The sequence below is a fragment of the Podarcis melisellensis genome, assembly GCF_964234715.1.
Source record: "Podarcis melisellensis genome assembly, chromosome: 3".
NCBI lineage: Eukaryota > Metazoa > Chordata > Lepidosauria > Squamata > Lacertidae > Podarcis > Podarcis melisellensis.
The window spans coordinates 116,317,059-116,344,672 of NC_138530.1; the positions used below are offsets into that span (position 1 = coordinate 116,317,059).

General features: G+C 42.2%; 1 long non-coding RNA gene across 1 annotated transcript in view; it reads left to right on the forward strand.

Moving 5' to 3' along the window:
- Positions 1 to 545: 545 nt before the first annotated feature.
- Positions 546 to 27,614, forward strand: part of LOC309367417 — a 48,206-nt gene continuing 21,137 nt past the window's right edge. Inside the window, exon 1 of the long non-coding RNA XR_014167153.1 lies at positions 546 to 675. This is a non-coding gene — a long non-coding RNA (uncharacterized lncRNA). The remainder of the gene's footprint in view (positions 676 to 27,614) is intronic.

Below are 27,614 nucleotides of genomic sequence, written 5' to 3' on the forward strand. Positions count from 1 at the left end.
TCATTTTTAGCAAAAGAGCTGCTGTCAGTAAGCCTGACTTACTAAAGGAAAGCGGGAGGGAGCGTTCCCAGCAGTAAAATTATAGCAGATGCTATAATTGTATGTGATTGAATTACAAAGGGAGGGGAGGACTCTATGGCATTTTTTTTTCCTGAAGTGGGAAATGAATTACACAACAGACCTTGCAATTGAAAAGTCAAGTGGATGTACACACACACACACACACACACACACACACAGGCACTCACACACAGACACAAAGTCGGCTATCAAGTCTAAACTAGGCATGATGGCAAGTATCCAGAAAAAAAGGTATGCCTGGTGCCAAACTTGTGTAAGAATAATGATTTAATAATCAGCCCCATTGCTTTAACAGCCTTTTTTTTTTATAAACCACTTTCCCCTTTATTGTAACTAATCTCATTAAATAGGGTTCATTGTTTCTCTGTCACTGTCAGACAACAGGCTCTTTCAAGAAGAACTGTGCCATGGATTGGATTGCTCAACAGGATTTGAAAGAAGCAATAGCAACATCCTGATAGAAGGTTGGATTGAATATCTTTTGCCATTGGAGGGGAAACAGAGGGCTTCCCATCTTTGTCATTTTGTGCCATTTGGGGCTGCCTCTCAGTAAACCTTCTGTGAAATCTTATGAGAGTCTGAGATTTTTGGAAGGTGAGTAACAGAAGTGATTGATGTGAATGTGTGTGATGATATAAACCTTGTGGCAGAATGACAAAAGGGTAGCTCAGTCACCAGGGCTAATGTGAGGAAGGATGTGGTGACGGCAGAGCCCAGCAGGTAAACTGCCTAACAGCCAGATCCGGTGTTCCTTGTATTCAGTGGGAAAGGCTGTAGCAGACTATTCCAAGGTAGTGGCTAATGTGGTGATATTTTTTTTGGTATAGTCATTGGTTATACGAAGCTTTTTGACATATCACAGATTATGAAAGCCTGGAGCTAATAATAAATACCTGAAATTCAGCTTCCTTCACTGCTTTGTGGCCTCAGTACCCCTTAAGGTTACCAGGCCATAATGCTCCTGTGCTGGTGTTGCTACAAGAGACAGAATTGCTAAATCAGCCTCTTCCACCCTGGGGCCCTTCATCTGTTCTGAGCATTGCCTGTCATGACTTGGGGCTGAAGGGGGGCTGTGGCATGGAGGGCACCACACTGGGGAAGACTGTCTTATATTCAGGAATTAGCAATCCTATGCCGCTTTAGAATCCTGGCCAGCAACCTCCGGTCCTCTAAACCTTTGGTTTGCCCTGTTTCCAATACTGAAGAACCCTTCCTTAGGCCAGCTCCCATGTGTCGTTTTGACAAGGACTTCTAATCTTTCCACTATGTGTGGTTTTAATCTGAGACAATGTGACAACTTTCCTTTCCCTCACAGCAGTTGGACTGCAGGCTGTTTAGTTCCTTCAGCCACTGAGCATTCTGTACTACCTCATCACTACAGGCTCAGTACAGAAGTGGCTCACCTAATGGACGACGAAGCACAATACTGACTTCTCAGCATCGGTGTTGCTGCTGCTTAGTAGACAGGGAGACGTGAGGTGATGGGAAGGTTAGGGTTGTGTGGGTGCACCACCAGAAGTGATTCAAAGTTTAGATTCAAAGTATCCAAGTTTGCAAACTGACAGTTCAGTTGCTCAGGCAGCTCCAGCACCTGGGTTTCTTGCTTAATTTATAATCCAATAGTTCAACAGAAGAAAGATATCCTTGTCTCAATATAAATCCAAAAATCAGCCACTTAAAGTCTTTAATCCACCCAGAAAAGCAGTTTAAATAGGTGCCAGATCGATTGGTTAAAACGTTACTCCTGGTCTCCACTCCTCCTGCTCTTTACTTTTCAAGTTCAGTGTCAGCGGAAGACGGACTTCCTGTTTATCGTCACTCCGCTTTCAGCCAAATTCAAGGTCTTAAAAGTCTTAAAATTTGTAAGGTCCAAATTACTCACGGGTTGTTGCTTTCCAAATTTAGAGGTTTCAAGAAGAAAGGTCAGCGCTCACCGGCAACAGCAACGTGGCTTCGCTCCGTTGATTGCGAAACGACCCACAGCGCCGCTACCCCCTCTGCGATCCGGAGCCCCTTACGGGGTCCCTTCAGTGTTTTGGGGGCTGCTTCTGGCGCCCGCCGGGTCTCAAGACCACAGGCTTCTGCCACCTGTGGTTTTCCTGAATGGGTCTCCGCTTCGCCACAGCGGACGACCCGTTTCAGCGGAGCTTCCCTCTCCCTGTTAGGAGCGGGCAGCCATTACCATTCGCGCCGCCTCCGGAAGTGAGAGCAAAATGAGTAATGTGAACTTTGATGCTGTTTTGAGAAAAAAACCCAGATATTGAAACTGTGGTTCATCAGTCAGTGGAAAACCTCAGAAATATGGGTTGATCTTGACAAATCATGTTATCATGGCTCCATCTTGGCCAAAAGGAGATTGCTTCATCCATCCATTTTAGAATGGTAATCGAAATCTGTCCTTTCTTGAGTCTTCATCAATACTTCTGGCCTCTTATATTCATATACAGTGGTACCTCGGGTTAAGAACTTAATTCGTTCTGGAGGTCCGTTCTTAACCTGAAACTGTTCTTAACCTGAAGCACCACTTTAGCTAATGGGGCCTCCTGCTGCTGTGCTGCCGCCGTGCGATTTCTGTTCTCATCCTGAAGCAAAGTTCTTAACTCGAGGTACTATTTCTGGGTTAATGGAATCTGTAACCTGAAGCGGCTGCAACCTAAGGTACCACTGTAGAAATAAATGCCTATATAACGTAGGGTTGCCATGCGTCCAGAATTTCCTGGACAGAATACTATAGTCAGAAGCAGTTCCCAGGTGGAATTTGCTAAAAATGTCTGGGAACAAACCATGTTGGCACTGTCGTGTTTGGCGATTTTCCTCAAAAATGTCTTTTTCCTCCCTGCAAATAATAACTTTTATTTTAGATCTTCTTAAAACAGCACAGGTTGTTTGAATCAAGTATATTAGATGGGTTTGGATTATTTGATTAAAATGTTTCAGGGGCCACCCGAGTCCCAGGCCCCAATCCAGGCTTACAAGCAATATGATAAGTTTCTTGCCATACTCCACACCACCAAAAGCCAATTCAAGTAAAAGCTATTATCTTACACATGATGTCACCACTGTGCCATAAAGGTATATTGCAAATATATTAGGAACTATACCATGAATACTTTCAGAATTACACTAACAACATATAGCCTTCTCCTATGTCAGTGGTATTGTAAGTAATAAGAATGTGAGTTTATATAATCATAGCGCAAGCTATTTCGAAGTATTGGTGAGCTGTTGTGGACTCACATATCCAAGGTTGGGTTTGTAGTAACCATTGGATGTGATCTACATTATTGTTACAAGAGGTCAATGGTTTTCAAACTGTGGGTCTCTTGGGAGTTGATCAGGAGTTCCTCAATGAAAGATGACAATATTCCTTCAAAAGCAGCTTGTCCATGAATACTATTTTTTCCCCAGCAATGCCAACTGCAAGGCAATAATGTGGTCCAAGAGGTCTGGCCACCATTCTTCACAAACTGGCGGTCTGTTCTAGGGCAGCCTTCCAGATGTTTTGGACTACAACTCACATCAGATCCAGCCAGCACAGCTGGAGCTGATGGGAGATGTTGTTCAAAATGGCTGGGGGGCACTAGTTTGGCAGGGGCTGCTGCAGAATATGCTGTAGAACACTGAACAATACACAAGTGTTCCTTGGCAGACTGCTCAGTGTGGAAAGGGTTCCCAGAAGGTAGAAAACTGAAAGATCGCACAATGTATATAGCAACCAGTGGAGGTATTTGGGCTTTCAAATTGCAGCAGCGCCTTGTGCGACACCAAAATTTGGTGTGTGTGCTCTCGCTCTCACTCTCTGACACACACACACCTCTCACCTTCCATTCTAAGGCATTGTTGTGACATCCCTCATGGTGCCCTCTTGGCTCAGTGCCCAGTGTGGGTGAACTGGTCATGCTCCCTTAAATCTGTCTCTGTAGCAATAAAGCACCACCCTCCTTTATGTTTGTCACTTCCCTTTGGAATCCAAGTGGTCTGATTCTAAAAGCTACTGAAAGGTGAGAAAGGAAGAACCACAGATAAATGGAGGAAACAGAGTGAATCTCAGATGAAGCTCTTGTAACAACAGGAAAAAACCACAGACTTTAAGCAGCTTAAAAATAACTGTCTTGTTACATCACAAGAGCTTTATCCTTTCGGGTATTAAACCAAAGGGCAACAAGGGATCAGCTCTTTTTATTTCCGCAAATATCTTAAAATGCAGCTTAATGGATCAAAAGGAAACATGCAACAAATCCTATTTCGAGGGTGCAGATTCTTTCCAGAATGACTAAAACTCTAGAACCTGTTTTAAAATATTTATTTGAATACGTGCTTCCTCATCTTTGTCCAGTCTGTTTTCATGACTGCAATAGGCTGGGCAGAGTGTTTGGGTTTGTTTTAAATGTGTTGCCTACTTTTAATATTTGGGGTTGTTTTAAAATTTAAGGTTTTAAGCGCCACCCAATCCTTATCCCTTCTCCTGCCAAGCTGTGCCCTCCAGTAAAAGCAGGATTCATCCCTACCTTGGAGGTCATTCTGCAGCCAAATACCAAGTTCAGCACTGCCCCTGCTCCAGAGATTATTTGCATGGATGAGGGCGCAGGCCCAGGATTTTTCTAATAACTTTTTTTAAAAAAAAAAAAAAACAACCATGTCATTGAGCCTACAGTATTCTGATTTCTAGCCATGGTGAAAAAAGTTGGAAACATAGGCGAATGTTCATACTTTATTAATTATTTTGGTACACTGCTATAATAAACCACTCTTGATTATTGTACTCTTCTGGGCATATGAACAATGCCAGAATGTCAGTTTTACATTAAAAGGATGCAGTTTGTGAACACTAAGTACTGAAATAAAATGTGTGTTTAATTAAGACTTTAATCTTTCCTGAGCTCAATTAAAAAATAAAAAGGTTGGGAGGGAATTGCATCCCTATAGGGGCCGATAATACTTTCCTAAAATGATTCCTATTCTTATGATGTTTATTAGTAAACATCCGTTTGGGTGAGTAATTAACTAGAATGTTTGGAGATTATTTTACTTCTGCTAATTGTGCTCTCAAGTCTAGATGATCATTAAACCAACAATGCAATCTATTTATTCTGCTGAGCCAAGAAATTAAACGGGCTTCTTATTCCATCAATACTGAGATAAACAGGACAAGAGTACCACTCAAGCTTAAGGTTAGTACTTAACATTTGTCTGAATTTTCCTCAACGGTCTGTCTGTTTGTTGGCCTAAGGATATAAAGTAATAGACACAATTCTAGGAGGGAAATGAAGGCTTATGTTGAGTCCAGTTTGCAAATTCTGTAGTATAGTTCTTGGCATCTTTTATCATTCCCACTCACCCTCTGATGTCTCTTCTCTTCACATTCTGGGGGCATGATCCATCCTATCATTGAAGCATATACAGTGGTACCTTGGTTCTCGAACAGCCTAGTTCATGAACAACTTAGAACCCGAGCGTTCCGATTCTCGGTTTTAATTTTTTTGGGCAGTCGAATGTGTCCTGAGCTTCTGTTTTTAGTGCTGTGCTTCTGTTTTTAGAGAGATTTCACAGATTGGGCCAGTGAGGAAAAGCGTCCCGGCAGCGCTTTGCAGCCCAGCTGCTTTGGTGAGAGAGTTTTAGAATGTTTTGGTTTTGAAACGGACTTCCAGAATGGATTAAGTTCGAGAACCAAGGTACCACTGTCGTGGGGTCAGCATCCCTCCAACATTCCTCCGATGAAAATAGGGACATTATTGCAAGTAGATAAATAGGTACTGCTCTGGTGGGAATGTAAACGGCGTTTCCGTGCACTGCTCTGGTTCACCAGAAGCGGCTTAGTCATGCTGGCCATATGACCCGGAAGCTGTACGCCGGCTCCCTCGGCCAATAAAGCGAGATGAGCGCTGCAACCCCAGAGTCGGTCACGACTGGACCTAATGGTCAGGGGTCCCTTTACCTTTACCCTACAGCAGAAAGCTTCTCCTACGTTTGATTTCCCACACATATAAAGGCAAAGGACCCCTGGATGGTTAAGTCCAGTCAAAGGTGACTATGGGGTTGCGGCACTCATCTCACTTCAGGCCGCTATATACACATGTACATATACACATACACATACGCTATATACACATATATATCTGCCACCTCGGGCCAATTACAACCTCTCCAGCTAACATTCCTCACAGAATTGTGGTAAAGAAAAAGTGTGTGAGGGAAGGGATCGTGTACAACACCTTCAACAAATAAATGGAATGAAATAAAATTTTAGCTGGAAGCTAACTTGAGTCCCTGTCAGGAAAAAATTCAGGATATAACGACAACCATGGAAACTGAGAATGATCAGGAACATACCAAGAGAGTAAATTCTATTGAACTCAGTGGGTCTTACCTGTGAGTGAGAATGCTTAGGATTGAGGTGTAAAGGCTGCAGTCTTTACTCAGTTACCCGGGAGTAAGCTCTATTGAATACAATGGGACTTGCTTCTGAGTAGACATGTAAAGGCTTGCAGTGTAAGGCTCAATTTACAATAAAGGAATAAACACTCCACGCGTTTCCTAAAAAAGTGCTGGCTGCTGAACCATTGGATTTAAAGAATAGGAAAGGCTTCATATGTCAGCTTCACCATTTCCTTCTTTTGGTGCAAGTCCACACACACACAAACGTACAGAGCAAAGGCTCCTGTTTCCAAAAACAACAGGAGGAGAGTCCTGATCTTGGCACTGCTTTTAATTGTTCTCTGAGATGTGGAGGTGAAGAAAAAGGAAAAAGAAGAAGATAAAGGGTATTCCCTTTCCTACACACCCAAACACCCCAAGGCATGACACTGCAGCTCCTTCGCTGCAGTGCAGGGACGCGGGTGGCGCTGTGGGTTAAACCTCAGTGCCTAGGACTTGCCGATCACATGGTCGGCGGTTCGAATCCCCACGGCGGGGTGCACTCCCGTCGTTCGGTCCCAGCGCCTGCCAACCTAGCAGTTCGAAAGCACCCCCGGGTGCAAGTAGATAAATAGGGACTGCTTACCAGCGGGAAGGTAAACGGCATTCCGTGTGCTGCGCTGGCTCGCCAGATGCAGCTTGTCACACTGGCCACATGACCCGGAAGTGTCTGCAGACAGCACTGGCTCCTGGCCTATAGAGTGAGATGAGCGCACAACCCTAGAGTCTGGCAAGACTGGCCCGTACAGGCAGGGGTAACTTTACCTTTAAAGGGTATTCCCTTTCCTACACACCCAAACACCCCAAGGCATGACACTGCAGCTCCTTCGCTGCTCACTGGGCTGCTGTACATCTTCTTTGGCGATCACTCATAGCCGAGTAAGATTGTCTTCCATAAACACAGTTTTAACAATGAGTCAGTAAGTGACTATGGAGGCCAATTCTGGATCCACACGTCCTTCCACAGTGGGGACACTGGTTTCCGGGCAGGAGTTGATCACGGTGTGGATTTGCCAAGCATGCCTTCCTCCTAGCACGTTTCTCCCTTGTGTCCTGAGTTCAAGTGTCTTTAAATCCCATGACACCTTTGGTAAAGGCTGTTCTCCAACTGGAGCACTCGCAGGCCAGTGTTTCCCAGTTGTCAGTGTTTATACTACATTTTTTTAGATTTGCCTTGAAACAGTCTTTAAACCTCTTTTGTTGACCACCAGCATTACGCTTTCCATTTTTAAGTTTGGAGTAGAGTAGTTGCTTTGGAAGACGATCACCAGGCATCCGCACAACATGACCAGTCCAACAAAGTTGATGTTGAAGAATCATTGCTTTGACACTGGTGATCTTTGCTTCTTCCAGTACACAGATATTAGTTCACCTGTCTTCCCAAGGGATGTGTAAAAATTTTCGGAGACACCGTTGATGGAATCTTTCAAGGAGTTGGAGATGGCGTTTTTAAGTGGTCCATGTTTCACAAGCATATAGTAAGGCTAGTAGTACAATAGATTTGTAAACAAGCATTTTGGTTTCCCTGCAAATGTCCTGGTCCTCAAACACTCTGCACTTCAATCGGGAGAAAGCTGCACTCGCAGAGCTCAGGCAGTGCTGGATTTTGGCATCAAAGTTGGCCCTTGTGGAAAGACAACTGCCTAGGTAGGAGAAGTGATCAACATTTTCCAACGTTACACCATTGAGTTGGATTTGTGGCGCTGCAGAGGGGTTGTTTTGTACTTGTTGGTGCAGCACTTTGGTTTTTGGAAGTTGAGTGACAGGCCAAGCTTTTTGTAAGCTTCTGCAAAGATATTTAGGATGGTTTGGAGGTCATCCTCTGAGCGTGCGCACACTACGTTCACATTTTCCCTGAAGAAATGCCAGGTGCCCAAGATGAGCAGCTAAATCTCTCCCCTCCTCGACTCAACAGGGACTGTCGGCTTGCTCAGCTTTTTAGACTGATGCCCTGCTCCTAAACACACTTATGCAGAAAGAAGTAATAATAAGGAACCAAGGCTTACTCAGCTTTGAGGTGCCCTGCTGGGCTCTAGCAGGATCCTAGAGGCCTCCCACCTCCTCCTCAAAGCTGGGCAACCACTAGGCTTTGGGAAGGAGGCCAGAGAACTCTAGGAGTGTGTCAGAGCACACATGCCTCATTCCCAAAGCCTACTGGGCTACCTTCAACCAATCTGGGACTCTGCAGGAAAACCTAGGAAGCCAGGATGGCTTATGAGGTTTGGGGGATGTTCTGGCATTTTCAGGACAGTTGGAGACTATGGCATACAACTCAATAAAATCCTATAGCCCCCTACAAACACACATAACCAAAAGCTCAGTGCACACATAACTGAAGTGTCACAGCTAGGACCAACCCAAAACATTTTGCGCCTAAGGCAAAGCAAAAAATGCCACCTCCCCCCTCCAAGGAAGATGCCAGAGGGAAGACCTACTATCGGGAACAGGAGGAAATAAAGATCTACAATGGGAACAAGCGGGTGAATGTAGATTTACATCAGGAACGGGGTAGGGAATCAAAGCAACATTACCTGGTGGCTGAATTGGGAATCATCCCTAGGGGTGAGTGGAGACTGGCAGAACCTCCTATTTGCCAAGATGCCACTGTAGAGGTGGCATATGGGGGCTGCCAAGGAGGCGGCACATCCAGCCTCCCAAGAATGCTCCACAGCTGTTCCTGATACTGTGGCAGCAATGGGCAGTGCATTCCTTGGAGGCCAGATCTGGTCCGCTGTGGATCCCACCACCTGAGGTGGTTGGCTCACCTTGCCTCATGGGTGGACCAGCCCAGGACACAGCCATTATTGAAAATGGGAGGTCTATGCCAACTGTCCTCCTCCCGGGCATCTTCTAGCCCAGGTGCAAGCTACTCAAACCCAGAGCTTGGATGGGTCATGTACCCTAGAACTTAGTTCTTCTAGTTTCACAAAATTCCTCTTCCAGAAAATTGTCTCACTAATTTCCACTGATCTAATGGATCTCCAGATTTCTTTGCTCCAAACATTATGTTCCTTGGTATTCTTCCATTTTTGAGTGTTTTCTACTCTATTACTATCTTTTGAGCAGGCTGCTAACCCTTCATGATTCTAATTCACATGACTACTTCAGGATAATAAAGATCTTTTTTTATGACCAATATTTATGTCCCACTTTGCTAGCTAAGATGTTCAAGGCAGCTAAACAGCAATCCAATAAAAATACAATAAGAATCATGATATCAAAATTAGAGCATTAAAATTAATAGTCCTACTTACTTAAACAAAATAAGTATAAAATAGCAGCAATCTGATTTCAAATTGCAATTTTAAAATCAGTATCTAAAAAAGCCCATTGCAATAAAAAGTCCTTGCTGCCCATTTAAAGCACACCAGCAGTGGGGGTTTGCAGACTTTGCTCAGATGTTCCAGCTTCCAAGTACCACAGTTTTAAACGGCAGCACCGCGAACTCGTCCCAGAAACAAATTTGATAGCCAATGTAGTGGATAAAAAAATCAAGGTAATATGGTTTGTAGGTTCCAGTTAGATCTGGCAGCAACTTTTGAACCAATTGTCATTTATATTCAAGGTCAACTCCACACAGAGAGTGCTTTTCAATAATCTAATAGCAGTTATAATACTCTAATCAATAAGTGACCATAATCAAATATATGAAATATAGAATGAATCAGTAAATACAACTATAAAACCATCAAACACCTTACCTCTGCAGCAAGTTAAAATTCCTATAGACAAAATTATGAAACCTTGTAATTACTGGAAAGGTAACCCACAAGATTGTGTGATGAAAGACAAAGAACCAGTAGAAGACTTTTTCAATTTGGTGAGACTTACTATCTTATGTTTCAAACAGCGACCTGCATGACTCCTTATCTAAATTATGTGTTGGTTTAATATGCCTATGTAAAGTTGTTATTGTATAAGCATCACTCTGATGACTTTCTGCATTCTTGTGATGGGGGCAGAAGATTTTTGTTTGTTTGTTTATCAAGGTTGGTAAAAATGTTTTGTGTGTATTGCTTAGAGTTGTAAAACTGCACATGTTTAGAGCATTTGTTGCTTGTTGTGTATGTTTATATGTTATCAGCCCACAAACAGCTATTCAGCTACCTTAGATTTGGCATCCTGGAAGTTAAATCTAGGCTAGATTCAGTCCACAGTGGTTCATGTACACAGACATCTCCATACAGCAACAGGAAGTCATCGCAGACGGTGCTTTTCTGAAATTTCCATACCCTGGTTTTTATGTTATTGGGTTTATTTATTTATTTAATACAGTGGTACCTCGGGTTAAGTACTTAATTCGTTCCAGAGGTCTGTTCTTAACCTGAAACGGTTCTTAACCTGAAGCATCACTTTAGCTAATGGGGCCTCCCACTGCCGCTATGCCGCCAGAGCATGATTTCTGTTCCTCATCCTGAAGCAAAGTTCTTAACCCAAGGTACTATTTCTGGGTTAGCGGAGTCTGTAACCTGAAGCGTATGTAACCTGAAGCGTATGTAACCCAAGGTACCACTGTATCCCTCTCTTAAGCCTCAAAGGGCTCCTGAAACAGATAATCAAAATTAATTTTCTATGACCAGCAAAACATTAGGCATATGTTATTAAAAGCCACAGACCAGAATAAATTGCCAAATTAAATTATTATGCTCCGAACCAAGGTTACCCCAAAATCATACTCTCCAAGTGTCTTTATTTTCCAGTGACAATCCCAGAATTATGAAATTATGATTTAATCCTGGAATGTTCTTGTTTCCACCACCATCACAACCACTGAGCTCAGCGAGGAAGGTGAGCATCCTGTTGCCTGTCCATGGCCATCACTGCTGGCCTCCTCCCTTGGGCAGCTCATAGCTCCTGCTGGAGAGCTGGTGAGGAGGAGGAGAAGAGGCTCTGATGCGCAGGTTCTGAGGGGTGGGCAGAGGGCAGGGCCACCCAAGGCAGGAAGAAAAGGGGAGCAGAGCAGAGCACAAGGAACCTTCACTTTTTTAATTAAAAATGCTTGTGCGTCCCTGTCTCACCTTGCCCCTTTCTAAAATTTATTTATTGGTATATGTTTTTATTTTTGTAAATCTGCCAAAAATAAAATAAAATAAAATAAAATCAGGATTAAGGGGTTTTCTCAAGATGGTGGAGGGTGAGTGTGCTGTGTCCTGTTGGTGGGGACACAGTGGTGGAGGCACTCACCCGTCTTCTGATAGGAAATGCTCTGCAGAGGGTGGGGGTACATAAAATGAGAGGGTCAAGGAGGGTCAGTTTTGGGGAGTGAAAAATTTCGGAAGGTATGCAAAATGTGTTGAGCAATTTACCATTTTGTCAAACGTTTCCACATTTTTTCAGTACCATTTGGAAGTTTGTCTCCCCTCCCCAACTCCACCCTGTAGTAACACTGCATGAATTGTATCCTAAGGTTCACCAAGAAAATCTGGGTTCCACCAGCTTCAAAGCTTGGTACTTATCCCCATCAGGTTTCACATGAAATCTGTCTGTTCTGTGGAACTTCTCCCCTCCCTTCAAATCAGCATAATGGATAACAAACAACAGAGAAAGAGGAAAAATGCAAAGGAGAGGCCAGCAGGGAGATGTTGACAGCAGGAAGAGAGGTGGCAGTAACTATTAGAACATAGAAAGGTGATTTCATTCACATATGTCAAAGAGAATTCAGATACTTCTGACAATGAGCAGGCCGCAGAAAGTTCAGCTGCTGTATTCCACCTGTTAGGAGATGAGTTTCAGTTTACGTGTCAGCATTTACATTTTCATCACAACAGAATTTTTAATTTAAGCGCTATCCAACTTTGTCCTGACTTTAAAGAAATGGATGTGGTGGGTCCCAATCTTAAACAGCAGACCAGTGTGTGTGTGTGCGTCATTGTTTTTAATGAATGTATTTTTAAAAGGTATATCCCACTTTTTCTTAACAAAGAGGCTAACATCAAACATTTTAAAGAAGCATTTATTAATTAAACAATACAATAAAAGAAAACAGCAAAAGTATTAAAAACCATTAGTGACTAAAAGGTCTCAACCCAGCCATTAACCTCTCCCAAAGGTTTAACAGACTGGCAGAGTGGATCAAGCAATGGAGTTCAAAGCAAAGGCAACTAGCAAGATGCTGCAATTCCTACCTTCCCACTCGCTGCATCCACCCCCTAGAATTCATCTAGCGGCCAAAGCAATTGTGAAAACAATTGGTTATCTTGCATTGCTGGGGGGGGGGGGGACTTCCTTGCAGTGCTCACCTTGGAGAGCAGCTCTTTCCAATAATTATTTCTTTGTTTGAGTCAAGTCCATACCCAATACCTTGTGCACGGTTTGTTTTGTGCCTGTAAACTTCTTCTGCCAGTTGTGTCACGTATGAAAGCAGGACAGTGGCGAGCAACTAGGGAAGGGGCCTTTTCACTGTGCTTACATGATAACTATTTTAAAAAGGTAAAGGTACCCCTGCCCGTACGGGCCAGTCTTGACAGACTCTGGGGTTGTGCGCCCATCTCACTTAAGAGGCCAGGGGCCAGCGCTGTCCGGAGACACTTCCGGGTCACATGGCCAGTGTGACATCGCTGCTCTGGCGAGCCAGAGCTGCACACGGAAACGCCGTTTACCTTCCCGCTAGAAAGCGGTCCCTATTTATCTACTTGCACCCGGAGGTGCTTTTGAACTGCTAGGTTGGCAGGCGCTGGGACCGAGCAGCGGGAGCGCACCCCGCAGCAGGGATTCGAACCGCCGACGTTTCGATCAGCAAGTCCTAGGCGCTGAGGCTTTAACCCACAGCGCCACCTGTGTCCCGATAACTATTTTAGGTGCCGTCAATCTCTGTCGCTGGTTTCATTCCGTGTTGGGTTTTAGTTTCCTATTGTTTTTTACATTTTTACTTTTTACTTGTGAGTCACCCAGAGGACTCTTGTCATTAGGTGATATATAAATATTGGAAATGAATGAGTAAAAATAATTTATCTGTTGGAACAGGGCCTCTGATGTTGATCGTAATGCATGGGAGAGAACAAATGGGCAAAAGCCTGCATGGAGTGGGGACCAGGCGGGATGATCATATTTATTGCTGAGTGTTTTGTATACACAGGATGTATTTGGGGGGCAGGGATGCTGGAAGACCTATCTTGGTGACTGAGGGGGTGGGTCAGCATGGGAGAGGGAGCCATCAGAGGGCAGCAATTTTTCTCTGGGCTTTAATCTGAAGGATATGATGACCTCTCCTCTTTTAGTGGGGAGGAGCTTGTAGTCTTGCCTTTTTTTGTTAACTTTGTTTTTAGTCTTTTAGCTGAATTGTCAAGTTCTTGGGTTTATATTGTTTCCTTCAATTGGGTGTTAATGTAAAACACTTTGAGTTACCTTTGTGAGAAAAATTAGTCACAAATAAAAGTTCATAAGAATAAAATAATAATACATTTTGGGAAGAAATAGTGAGGAGGTCTTTTCGGAGCTACACCCCTGGTTATGGGATGCTCTCCCAGAGAATCTTAACTTAAGGTTACTAGACATCACCAGATTTACAAACCAGTCCCCATACAAAATCCATTAAAGTTGAAAAATTTCCCCGGATTCATTGAAAAAAATATTGGTAACCTTATCTTAACTGTATCAATATGAAGATCTCTCTAGCACCAAATGAAGACCTCTTTGCTCTCTCAAGGTTTTTCTTAATTATGCTTTGGGTGCATTTTAGACAGGGCTCAAATTTGCTTTTATCCATTGCTGGTTTTGGGCTTTTTATTGATTATATTCAGGTGTGTGTTTCTTTTAGTTTTCTGTTTTACATTGCTTGCATCAGTATTGTTTTAATACTATTGAATTGTGTTGTTTTATTTATCTTATGCTGCTTACACTATTTTTTTGTGCTAGTACTCCTTCTATATTGATTTAAGTTGGTTGTTGATGGTATTTTTATTTTGTTAATTTTATCATATAAATCCTGTGTGTAAAACAACAGATTTTGGACCAGTATCATGTTACTTTTGAAGAGCGACCCCAGACATTACAGTATTATTTTTTTAAGCAAAACACACAGAGACACAATGAGAAGCCAAGAGGAAAGAGTTAAGATTTCTCTTCTTGAGCTGCTAGACCTCTGCTTAGGATTATCCCGTGGCTGTTGTGCTTTTTAAAAATGTTGAGGCAATAAACAGACAACTGAACAGCATTCTATGCTGTTCAATCCTAACAGAGTAAAGGGACTTTATTTGAACGATTGGTCAGTCCTATCAGAGATCTGTTCCTTGTGGACCTGTTCTAATACTGTAGCTTGGGAAATTGTTTAGGAAAGTTGTTACTGTAATGGATATCATCATCATCATCATCATCATCTTTATTTTAGATCTTCTTATGACATGTGGAAATTATTTGGTTGTGTACTTTTTGCTGTTTTATTTATTGTTTATGACTATTTTTGTTATGTTTGTAATTATGTGGTATTTAATTTGTTGTAACCCACCTTGGAAAGGCGGCATACAAATAAAATGACTGATTGATTGAATTGTCTGAGCTCTGCCTTCTGCTCAGAGACTGCTGAACCCTCTAGACCTTTAAAGATAAGCCTTTGCGAGATTTTGTGCAGCAGCTTCTGGGTTGAGCTCCCCGGAACACAGCATTTCTAGGAAGTACTTGACAGGTCATTTTTCATCAATAGGAAAATTTAACACCCTCTCCTTAATTCCCCACCCCCAATTTCTTGCAATTAAAAAAAAAATAAATGCAGGAAAAGGACTGCACTCCACATATGTGGCTGACTGTCAATATGTCAACTCTGTCAATATGTCTGCATATTTTGGGCCACTGCAAAAATACAAAGGAAAGACAGTATAAAGAATTTGCAAACAAAACAGACTTACCCCTCTCTGCTAGGCAAAGTAACTTGCATGTGCACTGTGGCACTTGTTTCCCTGAGGTAATTTGGCAATAGTCCTGGAATAATTGGTAGGCTTTATGTCATGGGAAAGCCTTCAATCCAGAGTGGCAAAAAGCCTTGATCTCTGTATGCTCCAAGCTAAGAATAATTTACTAGTGCAAAAATGGTAGGCTTGTGGTTCTGGCATTTGGAGGGACTACTATGCAGTCAAGCTTATAATATGTGTTGGCCATTGCCCCAGTCCGCTGGACATGATTTTTGTGTGAAGAAATGTTCCCACATGCAAGTAACAATTTGTAGTAAGAAAAAAGCTGGTTGCATGTAGAGAAAGTAAACCAACATCCCTTGAAAAACTGATATTATCTGGTATCCTAAATCTTCATTTCAGATTTCTCCTTTTGCCTCTTTGTGTGTTCAGATCCAGAGACCTCCCTCCTAAATAATAATAATAATAATAATAATAATAATAATAATAATAATAATAATAATTGTTTGGATTTGATATCCCGCTTTATCACTACCCGAAGGAGTCTCAAAGCGGCTAACATTCTCCTTTCCCTTCCTCCCCCACAACAAACACTCTGTGAGGTGAGTGGGGCTGAGCGACTTCAGAGAAGTGTGACTGGCCCAAGGTCACCCAGCAGCTGCATGTGGAGGAGTGGGGAAGCGAACCCGGTTCCCCAGATTACGAGTCTATCGCTCTTAACCACTACACTATAAAGACACATTTGACTCAAATTTTAGTTTTAGTTTTTGGCAGAATTTAGGCCACAACTTTATTGATTACAGAAAAGTGAGTGGTTGCATAGGCTCTGGTTCGACTAGCTCCCTGCACCCTTCAGATAGCACTGAACCAGAGCTCTCTCATAGGTCAGCCAAGGATGAAACCTGAGGAAGGTGAAAAGCCTGGGAGCAGACTTTATTCACTCCCCAGATGCTCCCCTGGACTCAGGCACAGGCACAACCCCTTTTTGGGGGTTGGCCAAACCAAGTTGAGTCCCTGGATTCCTTTAACGGAATACCCTTCACATAGGGAAGGCAAGAGCCTTCTCCCATCCCTATCACATGAACCAGTGCCTATCCACAACCTTACAAGTTGTGATGATTTGCTACGCGGCAGACGAAAACCCAATGGCAACAGCTGATCAGCCAAGTGGGAAAATTCTTGTCGTGCCCCTGTCCCAATGGCAGACGACGGCATATCAAGGTGAATCGTAAAAGGCCCTAAAATTAGGGAGAGGTGGGTGGTTGTTCCGAATGCACGAGCCGAAAGAGGAAGCTCTGGGTCATGTGCATAGGTATATCTAGGTCCCTTGGTCCATTTACACTAGAACCCCATTGGCCAGATTGAAACCCAACATCGAGGGACTTACTAATCGGGTGTTGTGGCTGTCCAATATACCCTCCCACAACCAAGAGGTCAGTCTCCAGATCTCACCGCAACATGTGCCCTCTTTTAGGGAGGACACGATTTCACAAAAATAAACGGTTAGATGTGCACAGCAGAAAACTAACATTTGCTCATCTTTAGGGTGCCACAAGACGCTTTGCTGTTTTTGCTGCAGCACACTAACATGGCTGCCTGCATGAAAAGGGAGAAAAGCGGTCTCAACCTGCCTTTTGTGGTGCATTTTCAAAGGGTCTTTAAGGGAAGTAGATAACACCATCCCCCTACTGTGTAAACCCCGTCTCAAAACAACAAGACATTGTTTTTCAGGAGGTGCTCTGTACAACAGAGGTAGGTTTATTCATTTGAAAAACTCTCGCAGAAATTCCCCTCCCCCAGTTCCAATGGACAGCTTGCGGTTCCTGGGAGAAGGGAGGGGAATAACTTTATTTTATTTTAAATGGCATTGTAGAGCTGTTTTGTTAAGCCTCTGCGGCTTAAGCAAAGACAGAATTTATGATGTGCCCAGGAGCAACTGAACGGATGCTTGAAAACATTAATATTATTATTTATATCACTATTTAGTTAGCTGTGCTGGAAGGTATTAATATTACCATCATCATTATTACTGTGAAACAAATGCTGTGAAACATTGGCAATGACGGGGTGGGTGGGTGTTGAATAAGGATGCTAAATATTCCCCCCCCCCCCGACAATAAAACCTATAAAGAAAAGGAGGAAAATATCCTTTTTCAAGTAATAACCGCCCTCAAATATACCACAAGACTGAAAGGAAGGTAATTAACACGGCTCTTGTGCTAGTGCATTCATTTGCATTTATGCACATCCCCTTTCCTCTGTGTCCCCTTTCCTAGTGCCCTTTATTTATCTCAGACTTGCTTTATCTGGCAGCTTTCATCGTGGCTGTTGTTTATTCATGTTGCAGTTCTCCACTGAAAAACAAGCATATACCGTCAACTTCCAACTGGCCAACATGGATGCTCAGGATCACATGGGGATCAAAGCGAGATGAGGACAACAGGGGTTTCATTAAAATGTTGAGTTCTGCGCCTGAGGAAAGAGCAGTGAGGACGGGGGTGAGGAGCGGGGGAAAATATCATCTGGCCCAAACAAGTTTTAACTGGGGGGGAAAAATCTGAGTGAACCACCTGTGGTCTCCTTGGAAACTGGCATGCAACCCCTCCAGCCACCTTTTAATGAAACCCCAGAGCCCCTTTATTAATTTATTAAAGAATCTATTTTCTGAAGATTCATAAACCACACATAACTCATACTCTGACACATCTCTGCTATGCTAATAGTGCTCGCCACTATGAATAATTAATTCTTTAATTAGTAATAATTAGATGCTGTTGTATAGGTCAGGCCACCGGACTGACAGCACGCTGTTGTTCAAATGTCACTGAGGGTCGCAGGGCAGGTCCTTAAACTGGAACGGCATGTATCATTTCTGCTTTATTCATGCCCATCTGATGCACTAGCGGGCTCCTTTTAGGGAGAGAAGATTAGTATAAAACGCTGACTAGAATGCACTGAAAACCTGGAGGACCATAGGAGTTTGGGAGCTTGACAGGTTATAGCACCAGATCTGAATATGTATGATGCAGAATATGAATGGTACAAGGCGTCTGCCCACCCCCCTCTACGCTAATTTACAGAGCAGTGCTCTGGCAAACAGGAAGGACAACATATACCTGGTCTTCTTCCATATGCAGAGGCTTGAAAAGTGATGGGCAGTAGCAAGATCTTGATCACTTCATGATGTAGCAAAGTTAACCCAAGCTGATTTACCTATGTCAGTTTTGCGTGGTTTTGAATGAGTCTTAACATGGTGATGTATGTACCTTGTCAGTGTTGATTCTGGGAGAGTTTTCCTTTGATAAATAGCAGCATTCTCAGCACAAATTTGACTTGGAAATATCACTTTGTGGTGACATTTCCATGTAAGGTATGACTGTAATTGAACATCCGGATGGGTGTAAAAATTAAGCTGCTTTTATCTTGTACTAATTAGTACTTTGTGGTGAAGTGGTTGAGGCAGTTGGGCTGGAACTGGGAAGACTTAAGTTCAACCTCCACTCAGCTATGAGAATCACTGACTCCCTCCTCTGTGCATTGTGTCACAGACTCAGCCTCTTGGTCACTACATTACATTAGCTCTCATTTATAAGAAAAGGGAACCACAATATGTTACGGGGATTTCTCACCCTGTTGTGACAGTTCCCTCTGAAAATGGAAATTTACATCAACTGTAATGCACATTTTCAGGTACACATTTTGATAGTGACTTTGCCCTATTGCCCCATTGAGGAATGCAATGCTTCAACAAAAATATATGACTGATTAACTGTATGTTTGTCAGTTCTCCTTTTCCTTTTATGCTTCATCTGATCAGCATCCTGAACTGCTAACAAGTGACTTGAGGAAGCAAAACAAATCCAGGGTATCTTTTCTTGTTGAAAGATTAGAAAAATCCCCTTTTGTTAAAGGAATGAAAGATGGGGGGGGGGGGGACTAAACAACAAAGATGAAGAAGTGAACTAGCAGCAATTTTGCTCCCAGTAGGGAGAAGGAGAAAACAAATCCTATCATCAGAAATCTCTTTGCACTGTGTATCTTGATATTTTGGAGGAAAACGGTTGAGGGAGATGATACACAAACATTATTTGCTGATGACTATTGAACAAGGTCAAGCAAGATATTATGCTAAGGCTTTTTGAGATCTACATCAAGAAATGTGTGCCACTCAGAAAGAGAAACAAACATGAAGGCAATGGACAATATTGCCACATATCTTTTCATATGCAATGCAGGAAATAATTTTTTTTTTGCTTTGAATATGCCAATGTATTGCCCTCAAAGAAATGCACCAGTTAATGAAACACTGAACAGATTGTCAAAGCAGAGGTTGAGCTCCTGAGGCAAACATCACTTATGCATATTGTCCACCAAGTCATTTCTTTCCATCTCCCCGACAAATGCACAGGATTAACTAAATAAAGGTGTAGTGAACCTGAAAGTTGCCATATTGGATACATTTGGTGTGGGAGGAGAGGAGGATAAATTTGCTTGCGCTGATGGGGTGCATTAATTGGATATAGCCCAACAAGCTAGAAATTTCAAAAGGTGGAGAATCATTTACAGAAGTACTGTGGTGGTAGTGATACTGGATCGTTTAGTTTAGAAGATGTACTATTGTTCGTTTGACCCAAAATTCCCAGAGCAACATTGAGATGGAGAATGAAATAAAGGCAGTAGCCAAAGGAGGAAATAATGGAGTAATGAGTGACCACTTAACCCACACATTGAATAGGTGTGTGTGTGTGTTTTCCAGTCATGACAAAGTGGTAGAATGCCATTTAGATACCCTAAATGAACACACCCTAGAACAGTTGGTCATGAAGCCAACCAGATGGGCAGCAACCCTGGATTGAATATTAAGCAGCTCTCACAACCTGGTGTGATATGTGTTGTTGAACCAATTAAGAATAATGACCATAGCGCTATCAAATTCAGCCAAGAGGCACCAGCAACCCACGCTATGCTACTGGAAGTTCTTGCCCATAGGTTGTTGGTGGGGTGATGTGAGGTGGGGTCTGCAGAGGTCCCAGTGCAGTGTCCTGGGCCCAGGAAATCCTTTGGCATTCGCAATAGAGGATCAGTGAAGATATAAGACGTTTTAGACCCAAGCTCGTTAAGGATAGTAGGACAGCATCGTCTGCGTATAGTAAGAGAGGAACTGGTTTCTGATTAAGTTTAGGGGCATGTGATTCTATTTTTTGAAGGTAATCTGGCAAGTCTGATAAAAATAAATTAAATAGAAAGGGGGCAAGAATGCACCCTTGTTTTACCCCTTTCGAGATTGGGATGTCTGATGAAAGGTGACCTTTGATGTTAAGTTTGACTTGACAGGTATTGGAAGAGTGTAGATTTTGGATTAGGATCAATAGGCGCTGATCAATTTTTAATTCTGCGAGTTTCCTCCACAACTTTGGGCGGTCAATTGAGTCGAATGCACCACGAAAATCTACAAAAGCAGCGTATATCTTAGATTGCCTTTGGGATCTGTATTTTTCAACCAGATGCATAAGAATAAGACAGTGGTCTAGTGTAGAGCAACCTTTGGAGAAACCTATTTGTTCTTTCCCTGGTAAATTTAGATTTTTCATCCAGGTAAGGAGTTTAGATAAGAGGTGCTTAGCGTAGATTTTCCCTATCACTGATAGAAGGCTTATCGGTCTATAATTCCTTGGTTCTTTTGGGTCGCCATTTTTAAAGATTGGAATAATTATTGATCTTAGCCATATCTCAGGTATGATCCCATATTTATCTATAAGCGTAAACAGTTGGGCTAAGGGTTCTGCCCACCAATCTATATAGGTCTTAAATAATTCTATTGGTAGACCGTCTGGCCCAGGAGATTTCCTCGATTTGAAATTTTTAACTATCTCTCTAATTTCCTCTTCCTCTACCCTTGGCCACTCCTGGAGTTTAATAATTTTATTTTTAGTGGTTTCATTTCCTTTAAGTTCACTATGTAGATTGTTAAATACAGATGTAAAGTATTGGGACCATTTGGATTCTGCAATTGGTGGTAGAGTTAGTTGATTTTCGGCTTTCAATCCTCCATACACTAAGTTCCAGAACGCTTTGTTGTTTTTACTCTGAATTGAGTCAAATAATTGTAGCCATTTTTGGGTTGCGTATTTCTGTTTCTTTTCGGCCAGAATGTAATGATATTTTCTTTTTTCATCAAGATAAGAGGGCTCTAGTTTGGTGCGATTATTTTTAAATGTTTGGCGCAGTTTTCTTTTTAGCTGGAAACATTCATCATCAAACCAAGGGCTAGCGGTATGTTTAAGTACCCAAACTTTAGGTGGAGTACTAAGCTCTACAAACATTTGGAAGATTTCATTATAAATTTTCGGAATATCACTGTAGAAATTAGTGATCTTTAAGTTGGATAATACTTGTTTTCTCAAGTTGGCTGTAAGTTTTTGCCCCACTGCTACACTCATTTCCTGGGACCATTTTAATTGGGTCATTTGTTTGTATTGAGAAGGTTCTATGGTATTGTACTTAATGATTTTGGTTTCGTCCTTTAAGTTAATAGACAACGATAATGGCTGATGGTCGCTTTCAGTGCGCGTTCCAATTTTGAAGTCCATGATCAAATTTATAATATTATAAGGGACAAGAATATAGTCGATGACGCTGCATCCTCGGGGGGAGAAGTATGTAAACTCCCCGCTACTATCGCCTTTTGTTGAACCATTTACAATCTGCAAATTAAAGTTGTTACATAATTCAAGTAGGCGTAAGCCTTCGTTGTTAACAACCCTGTCTCTGGAGAATCGTCCTATTTTCAGGGCATGTGCGATATCATTATCAGTATTCCAATTTAGTTTGCTACATAGTTGTTCATTGTTGGTTCCTACTCTGGCATTAAAATCACCTGCTATTATCAGTGAGGCATTTGGGTATTTATCGGTCAAGTTTTCTATATAAGAGGTTAGTTGTGACCAGTTTTCACTGCTGCTGTTATTTTTGGTTGGGGGGATATAGACATTTACAAGTAGCAAAGAATCTTTGTTTTGGGTTAAAAGTAGAGCTTGTGCAAGTGGTAAGCATTCTTCTAGTTGCTTGATTTCAAACCCTAAGTTGTCTTTGATCATACAACAGAACCCTGCTTTCGGCCGGCCCTTCGTGTTTGTTTTCGATGCGGGTTTCGTATAGGAGGTGAATCCGTTGATTTTGATATCTCTAGTTGACCATGTTTCTTGTAGAAGTATTAATTCAAAATCTTTAAAGAAGTTCATTAGGTCTGGGTCTCCGCCTTTGTTTCCCCACCCTGCGATATTCCAGGACAGCAAGCGTAGGGTCCGTTTTTGAGTTGGTGGCTGGTTGACAGCATTTAGTCATTCTAGTTCTGTTATTAAGTCTAGCGAGGGATTTTGTCTTGTGCAGATACAGCCATTTGTCGCTGCTTTCGGTGGGGAACATGGTGGTGGATCTCTTAGATTTTTTTTTAAAGTGTGGGAAATTAAAATTTCCTCCCTTTCTTGATTTTCTTCCTTAACTGTTCCTTGTTCCTGAGAAATTTCTGTGGCTGGTGGGCTGTTATGGACAGTTGGACTGTTTTCAGTCTCTACTTCCATTTCTTTGGCCTCATTTGATGTTGAGCTCAGTGTGTCAGGTCTGTTGGAGGTCATCTTTTGTTCGGCAATGTTAAGGTCCTTTGTAGTACTTAAAGTAGGGGTACCTATTTCGTTTGGAGCTAATATTTGATATCTCAGCCAGGAATTTGTGGTTTCATTACTGGAGTTTTTCCTTGCCATTTCATATTCTAAAGGCGGCTGGATTTGAAGCTCTGCATCTATACATTTGAAAGTTCCATCCTTTGGCACCCTTGAGGTATACTGTTGGAGGTAGTATGCACCAGTTGCTGTGGACCACAAGTAGGGAGAGTACTGCTGCACCCAAGTCCCACCAGCATCTGGTTGGCCACTGTGAGAAAAGAATGCAGGATTAGATGGGCTCTTCTTAACCCTTTTAAGACTGATTTAAATTATGCTTGGCTGAAAATTTGTTAGTGTGTGAAACAAAGTAAAAAAGATAGAGTGCAGTTTAACTGCCATCTGATTTGATGGAGGTGTCTATGCTGTCTAGAAGATTTGGAGACTGGCTGGCTTTTAGTACACTTCCTCCCCTTGTACCTACCAACCTTTTAAATCTTGCCATTTTTTGCAAGTACAGTGACATGTGTTCTGTTGGATTTTGAAGCCAGAAAAGGACATTTTAAAACTCTGTTTTTTCACCTTAGAAGTACAATATACAATGGAGCATTTAGAAACCTGTTTGATGAGAGCTTTATATACAACAAAATTTGTTTTGATCTCCCTTTTTACTTTGAGACATATAAAGCATTCCTTTATTGTTTTGCTTTTAATTTTAGCTTTGAGTCCTTCTCTCTTTTCTTCTATAAAGAGTATGTAGATGCCATGTAAATATTATGCTAATTGAATCCACAGTCAATTAATGTGTACTATTATATTCACTAATACCTGATAGGCAATGTCACATCAGCCCTCCAAGTTTTATTTGATCTTTGTCAGAGGCAGTAAGGCTGTCCCTCCCATCGGTATTTCCTCTGCTGACCATCTTTTTCAATACAGTATATCAACGTATCAAAGGGGGTGGGATCAGTGAAACATCTTTGTGGTTTGTGCAGAGGTGCAAAACTCTGGGCACCAGTAATCACTGGCACCTAAAACAACTGGTTTGTGCCTGATATCTGATCATTCTTTTTACTTGGCTTCTAGAAAATGTTTCTAGTGCCTAAGCTTTGGGAACATGTTTGCAGCTCTGTATTTTGACATGATCTAATAAAACCTATATCATCCCAATTCCTGCCACATTGCCAAAGTAGCAAGATAAAGGGGAGCATATTATTAAACAAATAAAGCCCCTTGCTTTTCATTGAAAATTATCTTTTCATCTAAAGAAAACTCTGCATTTAAAAAAAAAAAAATATTATGGAAAGCCAGCCAGCATACTTAACACATTGTTGAGATGTCACAAAACTTTCTGATTTCTTTAAAAACCAGGAAGGTAAGGCAGGATGTCTGATGTGTCCAATAGGTACACACACACACACACACACACACACACCTTTGAGTTTGCCTTGGAAAAATATGTGCAAAAATGCTGGTTGTAATTTGTAATTTCTATTTTATGAACAGATTCAAAATCACATTCCAACTTACTTTCTGTACATAGCTGTCAACGTTTTCCTTTTTTAAAGGGAAATTCCCTTATTCCGAATAGGATTCCTCACAAGAAAAGTTGACAGCTATGTTTCTGTATCTGCTTCACATTGGTGTATATGTCCCGCCCCGCCCCATTCAAAGAACACTATAGGAGTTTTGCTTGTTCTTAAACAAACATACATGAAATTACTTTGAAATCAACTGCACTGCCATTAAAGACCAAGCGAGATGTGGCACAGGAGATATGTGGTTCACCCATGTGTTTGCTTTGGAGATTGGGGAAATGGCAGCCTGGGAGAAGATGTTTAGGCCAATAATAATAATAATAATAATAATAATAATAATAATTTATTTATACTCCACCCATGTCATTTCCCTGATCCAAATCTGCCCACCTCCCAACAGGGCTGCCATTAGTTTCCCGGTGGTAGGGAAGAGTATTCACCTCTTTTGGCCCTTAGTCAAGAGAACTTCACCATTCAGCAAGACTGTTGAATGTAGCTCATAGAACTACAGTATATCTTGCCGGTGTAAATCATCTCTCATGATTCTCATGGTGGTTAGCATCCTCTTCACCAGCTATATATAGATTTAAAAACAAATAAAAATAAAAAATTAACAACCGCCATAAACTAGGCCAACTAATAAGATGGCATTCTCATGGAGGGCTGCTCATGTTGAAAGCAAAGGACACATATATTCAGCTTATCTAAGTGACTTCCTCTTCTGCCTGATTTATTGCCACAGCAGAAAACTTCCCTGCACATTCTGCAGACTCTGAGCATGTGCCCTTGCCAGTGCATGTGAGGTCACTGATATTGTCAAGGGCAATTTTTGTCAGTTATTGAAATGAGAACTAATTTGACCTAATCTAACTTGACAGACAAAATAGTTCATCGGTGAAATAAGCCAACTCCAGAAGCTGGTGCTAAAGATGAGGAGGGAAGATGCATTAACATGTACATTGTAACCCTAGACATGTCTGCTCAGAAGGAAGTACTGCTGAGTTCAGTGGAACATACCCTAGATTATTATGTATAGGGTCACAGCTCTAGTCTGCATGCAAGATTTTAAAATATGGGGATGGGGTGGGTGGTTAAGTACATTTCCTTCTCTCCCCCCCCCTTTGATTATAGATTATAGGTCTGGAATCTGTGGTACCCTAGCAAAGTCAATATTGTTGTCAACCAGAACATCTTGCCGTTAACTGGAAGGGCCATAACTCAGTAGTATGTTGTTGTTGTTTAGTCGTTTAGTCATGTCCGACTCTTCGTGACCCCGTGGACCAGAGCACGCCAGGCACTCCTGTCTTCCACTGCCTCCCACAGTTTGGTGAAACTCATGCCGGTAGCTTCAAGAACACTGTCCAACCATCTCGTCCTCTGTCGTCCCCTTCTCCTTGTGCCCTCCATCTTTCCCAACATCAGGGACTCTCAAGTCCATGGGACTCTCAAGAGTCTCCTCCAGCACCATAATTCAAAACTCAGTAGTATAGCACATGCAATAGCTCCTGGGTTCAGTCTCTGGCATTTGCAGGTAGGGCTGCCAAAGATTCCTGCCCGAGACCCTGAAGAGCCGCTGCCAGTCAGCCTAGACAAAATTGGGATAGATGGACCAGTGGTCTGACTCGGTACAAGGCAGCTTTTAGACTGAGCCTGATCACCTTGCAAACCTGTATGGCATGGAATGCCTAACCTATGATCCTCCAGTTGGTGTTGTAAGTCCCAGCAGCAGCAGCAAGCATGGTAACTGGTCTGGGATTATGTGTGCTGCAGTTCTGCAACAACTGGGTGTATGGGGTGTTAGGGGAGGGTTAGTACCTCTGGTGGGGGACACGTTGTGCTCTTTCTGGGTCTGTCCACCTTTGGTCTGTCCACCTTTGGTCCCCACCCTGTGCTCAGCCACCCCTGCTATATAGGTGTTGTGAGCATTCTTCCCAAATACAAAACCTCGTGAGATGGTGTTCCTCACTTCATCTCTGCCCCTCATTTTCCGCATCCCCTTCACAATCCATGTTGGGAGCCTGCCCTTATTTCCTTCCATTCTCATTCTATCACACTTAATGGGCTTCAGCTAACGTTTAAGTTAGAGATGGGGGCAAAATTCAACTTAGTTCACATTTAAAGGCGAATCTACCTAATCCATACTTTATGCAACAAAGTGTGAACTGAAGCAATCTTCGAAATTCACAGTTCTCTCAATTTTGCAGTGCAGTGCTCCAGCAAATTATTGTGGTACATTGTGCATATTAGAGTGAGAATGACCTAGAAAATGCATTATATCAGGCGAGAATGGTGTTCCAAGAATGTGCATATTAGAAGTTCACATTAAAATTTTTGTGAGGAATTTTTTTAAAAAAAGACAGTCGCAAGCCGATGATAGAAACATGGAGAACTGAATTTGAGATGAGAAATATGAGAAAGAAAGGAACCAAAATTGACACATTAGCTCATTGCTAGTTTCAGTACATATTAGTAAAACAATCTGGAAATGATCACTATACAAAACAGCCTGTGGGGATGTTTGGCTGAATGTTTACATGTACACGTGTTCAGGCGTGCCACCTTGCCCCCGCAATAGAGGGGACCTGGAGTCACGTGATGTCACCATGTCCCACGGTGTGCTCGTGGTGTGCACACATACTACAGGGCATGTGGACACATTGCGTGGACACCCCACAGCATGCACATGTGACATGAGCATGTGCCACAGCTTGTGCACATGGCTGCCACAAATGGAGCAAGCTTGTTTTCTCCTGCTCTGGAGGGTAGATCCCAAACCAATGGATTCAAGTTACAAGAAAAGCGATTCTGATTCAACATCAGGAAGAACTTTTTGATGGTAAGATTTTGGACTCTCCTTCCTTGGAGCTTTTTGAACAGAAGTTAGATGGTCTTCTATCATGAATGCGTTAGCTGAGACTCCTGCATTGCAGGGCACTGGACTACATGACCCTCAGGGTCCCTTCCAACTATTTAATTCTATGATTCTATTATTACAACAGATCTTCAAATGCTATCTTTTATTTTTTTAAGGCTTAATTAACCAACTAAATAAATAGACACTAAAATAATTAGGCAAATGT